The sequence below is a fragment of the Orcinus orca genome, chromosome 3, assembly GCF_937001465.1.
Source record: "Orcinus orca chromosome 3, mOrcOrc1.1, whole genome shotgun sequence".
In the NCBI taxonomy this organism is placed as follows: Eukaryota; Metazoa; Chordata; class Mammalia; order Artiodactyla; family Delphinidae; genus Orcinus; species Orcinus orca.
Window position 1 is genome coordinate 94,844,825 of NC_064561.1, and position 6,090 is coordinate 94,850,914.

A 6,090-nucleotide genomic window follows, 5' to 3' on the forward strand; every position below is an offset into this window, starting at 1 on the left:
TAATAATTTAAATGATAAAATCCTGCAGATGTGAGACAGCATTTAATGAAGGTGTCTACCTTGCAGTAAGAAACAAAAACACACACAAAATGTTATCAAGTTGGTTGCCTGGACCTGAGATGGGGTCCTAGTCAGGGCTGAGACCCCTTATCTCAGCCAGGGAAGTTCTTTTTCTGCTAGATTTGCACAGCCAATAACAAAACCAATGCTGAGACTGAAACAGCACAAGTTTTATTCAATGGCGAAAGAATGGAGAAGCGGAAACTTAATTCACAAATCAACTTCTCAACCCACTTGGGATGGAGATACCATATGCATACGAGGGTCGAGGTAAAAGGGAGGGAATTGGAAAGAGTGGGAGGAATATTCATGACTTATCTGAGAACAGGGGTAAGGTTTGAACCTGGAACTAATGCAACACTCCTTTTCAGTCCTCTTTTCCAGTTGTTGTCATGGCAACTGTCAACTGTCTTGTCACTGGTGTGTCATTTAGCATGCTAGTATATTACAGTGAGCATATAATGACGATGAAGGTCTACTGGAAGTCAAATCTTCTGCCATCTTGGGCCTAGTTGGTTCTAACCAGTTCTTGTTTTTCTCTTTGCAGCTTCCTCCTGAAACTTAGATAAGAGCAATTGGTTTCCATTCAAGGGAGAGGAAGGAGGGGAAGGGGTATGATTACAGGGCAACAGACTTGGTCACAAATAGACATTGTAAGAAGGATTAGAATGCTAATTTACCCACTCAACCTTTTACTGTATTTCATTTAGTCTAATTAGTAATTAGTATTTTACTGAAATAATAATTTCTCTCCCCAACTAAATAATTTTGGCTCAAAACAGTGGACAGGTTTTCTTCTTTTCTATACCCTCTCATCATTTCTCTCCAAAACCCCCTCCAAAAATTGAGTCCTGGAAAAGATTTGAAGCAAGCGTGCTCATGAGCAGGAAAAAGACCAACATTTCTTTAACTTTGGTGGTTAACTTTACTTATTTTTTATTCTTGTTTGTAAAAAGAATGCCTGAATGATTCATACCATCTGTGGATTTAAGTGAATTCTTCTATTACTTTGAGAAAACATAGCTTTTCTTTGAAAATGAAAAAGAAAAGCTCTTTTACAAAACTTTTTCTCAAGTGAAAAGATTGTGTATATGTGCATAGCAAGTTTTAGATCACTGTTTAGTCAGAGCTCCAGTTAACTGGCTGATTCACCACCACCACTAATGCCAGGATAAAATTTCTCACTTAATGATAAGGACAACTGGTTGAATGTAAACCAATGCTCATTCATTCAGATATATTGCCTAATAACTGACTCATTCTCAAGTGGATTTTTTTTTTTTTTGGTGGAAACACACACACACAAATACAAGCAAGAGAGAGAGAAATAATAGCAAAATGGGAGCTGTTACATGGTAGAAGTGAACACTTGAAGGGGTGATTTCTTTATTTATAGGGGTGATTTCTTTATTTATCACCGTGCAATGCAATTTACACCTCAAATTACTGTACAGAAATATTCTAAATGACAGTTTGAATGTTTAAATATGAAAGTAAGGGTATTTCTTTTTACATTACAAGTATGAAATTAGCCATGGTAATGTCACCGGTGGAAGGGCGAGTTCCTCAGTTCTTGTACTCTCGAGGGAAAGAATTCAGTTGAGAGACATAGAGCAGTTCTAAGTAGCAAGAGCTTTATTAAGCAAAAAGAAAGTACACTCCTGAGAAAGGATGAGAGCAGGCTGTCTGGAAACCAGAAGCAGCCCCACAATGGGGTAGGGTTGGGTTTTTTAGAATGGTGGTCCCTCCCAGTGTCCTGCATCATTTGACAAGTTGATCGACAGCTTTAGGTTATATAACTTTTCTCCTAGTGCGCAGGTGCTTACCCATAAGCACCAAAACGAAACTGACAGCAAAAACCACAATGCTGATTTATTACAAATATGGCATAATGAACCTCATGTTGCTTTGAGTCACCTTTTAGATCTTGGTGTGCCTGTGCCAATCTTTGCTAGCGGTTTTATCTTGCTTGGTCCTGATATGGCTGGAAACCTAACAGTGGTTCTTGGCCACAAGAGGGAGGCTCTCTGGGTGTGTTCTGATCACAGTGTCCAGGTCGGGGAGGGAAAGATGACCCCATCCAGGATGGGGTGGGGCCCGCTTATGTCTGACTAGCTAACTAACATTTCCCCCTCAAAAGTTGGGACCCTAAAATCTTTGGGAGATGGACTTCATCTCTCTCTGGCTGCTTCCTGCTGAAAAGGGGCATAGAGGGGTTTAGGTTCCCTCCTCTTGCTGACTGTTGGGTTCCTGTCCAGTTGTCCTGGGGGGTCAATCCAAAGGTCCCATGTAGAATAATTTTGTCTCTTGGGTATTGATGGGCTGATACCCTTAACTGAGGACCACCTGAGGTTTTATTGCCTGCCACGTCTGAAGTTGCCCTGGGCTCTGTCCCCGTGATGATGGCCTTGATTTGGGAGCTGGCCAGAGCTGAGGGCCCCTTCATTTCAAGGCCATGATTTGGTCAGGGGCCAACCCAAGGTCCCTTCGGACTTCGGAGCAGTCCCTCTTCCAATGGCCAAACTTGTAGTATTGGGGCATGGCTTACGGGGCCCCTTTGTCTCTGGGCAGTTTGTCTTCCAGTGTTCTGGTTTCCCACAGTGATGACACTTGCTGGGGGGAGCCTCCTGGGAGCAACAGGGGGTTGGCTGTCAGACCTGTAATATTGCCAGTAGTTGAGCCTGCCTTTTAACTTTGTGTTTTTCTTTCTCCCTCTCCTTATCCTTTCTGTCTCCATTGTAGAAGACAGAGGAGGCTGCCCTAAGGAGCTCTGTGGAGGTGGTATTTGTTCCCAAGGCCATCTTTTGTATTTTCCTCCTTATGTCTGAGGCAGCCTGAGTGATGAAGTGGTCATTTAAAACCAGTTTCCCTGCCTCTGAGTCAGGATCCAAATTAATGTATTTTATGAGCACTTCTCTCAATCACTCAGAAAGTGGAGAGATTTTCTTGTGGTCCTTGGTCATAAGTGGCCAGTTGCCCATAATTAACAGGTTTTAGTTAACAATTATACTGCTTACAGTTAGTTTACATTGTTCATTGTTTATTCCCTCAACTGGGCAGAAGAGAAAGTGGTCCCTTCAGGTTAACTCAAAGGTCAGGGTTAATTGCCTGAACTTGTCTAGATATTTTTCAGCGTCATCTGAAAACTTCCCTAGATCTTGTTTTATCTGAGTGAGATCCTGCATGGAAATTGGAACTCTGACTTTTATGGGAAGCCCGGAAGGCCCTATTACCTCCTGGAGTGGACAAAGTTTTGAGGAGTTATGGGACCCCGGGTAATAGGGCAAAGCATCAGGGGGTCCAACGTTGGGTATAGTGAAGAAGGGTCTGATGATGTTGAACCTCCTTCTTTACCCCAGAAGGGAGTTCCTGTAGACAGGGCTTATTGGCTGGCTGATGATTGTATCATCAGGAGAAGGGGAGGGAACTTTGGTAGACAAATTAAGCATTGCCAAGACAGCAGAGTTTACCCAGCAAGTCTTGCAGAGTTCGGGGTTTTCCCTCAAGGCAAAGAAGACTTGGACATAAGGGACCTTGCTCTACTTGCCCATCTTTTGACAAAGAGGTCAAGTTGGAGAATGGTATTGTAATTTAAACTCCCATTTCAGGCCAGATTTCTCCCTCTCTTAGCTTATATTAGGGCCATGCTGTGTTGCAAAAGAAAATTAATTGTTCCCTCTTTAAGGTTTAGGGATCAAATTTAGCCAGATTCCTTAGGATAAATCCTAAGGGTGAATCTTGAGGGATGGACAGTCGGTTGTCCATCTGAAAGAGAAAAGACGAATGTGCATAGGGGTCTTGATGAGTCCCTCAATTCCCTTATGGCCTTTTGTGGGTGAGACGTCCCTCACCGCTGATCCTGCCGGGCAGAACACATTTCAGTTCTGACCCCAGGGCTACTGTCTAGTGCACCTTACCACATGCCCCATCCTGAAGCCATTGTGGCTTCCCTGAGTCCTTTCTCTGGGTACTTTCCCTGTATGCCTTATGTCCGATCATCAAAGGTCCAAGATTGGGATGTAGTCCCTGGGATTTAGCATCTTTCCAATTTCATCCTCTCCTCAAGTCCTGTTGACCCTGTTTAAGGATGATCTTAAGGAACAACAAGGAACTATCTTCAAAGTGAGTCTTAGTAAATACAGACCTTAATTAATGAAACTAGGATTTAATATTTAGTGAAACATAATTCTCTCTCTCTTTTTTTTAATTACCCTCATCTCCATCAAACACAGCCACGACTAATTTGTTTTCAAAATAAGTTTGGTCCATTGACCACATAGGCTCTTCCATACTGACTCCGGTGTAACTTCTCAGGAGTCTCAGATTAAATTCCCAAAAGGCATCTCAAGGCTAAGAAAGCCACACCAAAGGCTTGCCATCAGATTTTGCCTAGGTGAATTTCTCTCTTCTAGAGGTCCCCAAAATATTTAGAGATTCCTGTACATGTCAGGAGACAGTCTTTTTATTTACCTGATAAGGCTGTTCATAACCCAACAGTCTCCAGTTTTTGGAGGGACCAGGCAGAGAGAAAATAAAAATGTTTTAATTTTACCCGCAGGGGTAAATTATCAAATTGTTGCTAATCATAAGTAGCTTGAGGAGAAGGGCTTTTCTAGATCAGAAAAACAAAGATTAGAAACTGGTAATATGTAAGACAAAAGTCATAAAAATTATAATCATGTTTAGCAGTTCATTTAATCCCATGTAATTAATTTTTGTTCTGTTTGAGTCCAGCTTTTCCATTAGTTTTGTTGACCTTGTCTGATGATTGAGGATGATAGTTACAGTGATAATTTTAAGAAGTTTGTGAGATTTCTGTTAAGGATTGTACGATTTGTCCAGTGAACTGGGTGCCTTGATCACTTTGTAGAAAGTATACCCCAGATGGAAAACACATTTTCTAACCATTTCCTTTTCATTGTGAGGGCATTCGCCCTGCAGCCAGGGAAGGCTTTAACCCATCGAATAAAAAAATGAGGTTTGCCAGGGAACTGGGAAAAGCCAAGTGGATTTTGGATTTCCCATAGCCCTGACTGTTTTATTTATAGTTATTGTTTACCCATTTAAATTCTCTGGTTTAGGTGTAGACTGTTGTTATCCTACAAGGACAACAGGAGGGCGAAAGTCTGACAATGACGAGCTAAACTTTTCATAGAAGTGGCCAAGAGAACTTTGTTCTCTTAACAGAGAGAGAGAAAAAAAAATCAAATTCCAGTGTTATATTAGCTTACTATTAACAACAAAATTCAATTACCTAATTAAATTCAGTCTAGTCTTAATCCTGACCATTTACAAAATTCTTTTCTCAAAGTTCCTTTTTCACAAACCTTTTATCACTTTCTGGATCCATATTACTTTGTCCCATCTTTTCTCCATACCTAAGCAACCAGCCCTAGGGCAAAATTATTCTCCTCTTTTCCTCAACAAAAATATATGTCCAGTCTTTATATCTTCTCTTGCGTTCAACATATCCTACTTGTTTTACACACTGAAATACTTCCCTTATCACTTTAGCAGCTTTAATTATTATAATTTGTAACCTTTAAAAGACCTTAACAAAACCAAGAAACAAATCATTGAATTGTTATATTAACATTTTCTGATTGGCAAACTTAAGATACTTAAGATTTCTATTGGTCCTTGGCAAGTCAAGTTTTAAATTACTACCCACTTTTTCAAAATTTGCGTTTTACAAAGATGGGGGAGATAAGGTTTCCTGGAAAAGACCAGGTAGGACATTTGCATTTCAAAGACATAGGAGGAGAAAGGCAAGTTCCTCCTAGGAGGATGTCTGTTTGTTTCCTTAAGGCCAGAAGAAAAGCTTTGCTTTTTTTCCCTCAATACTTACAAGCCTCTTAAAATAGGGGAGGTTTGGGGAGTGGTAAAGTGTTGGTGAACTTTGGATTAGTCAAGGTAACAAACAAGAGCCAGTGGGAGAAAAAGCTACCAGAGTCCCAGGGCCTAAATTCTTAAGAGGGGGGAGGGAGGAGACCTAGGCCCTGAGCCAACTAAATGGATTACCTTTATCAC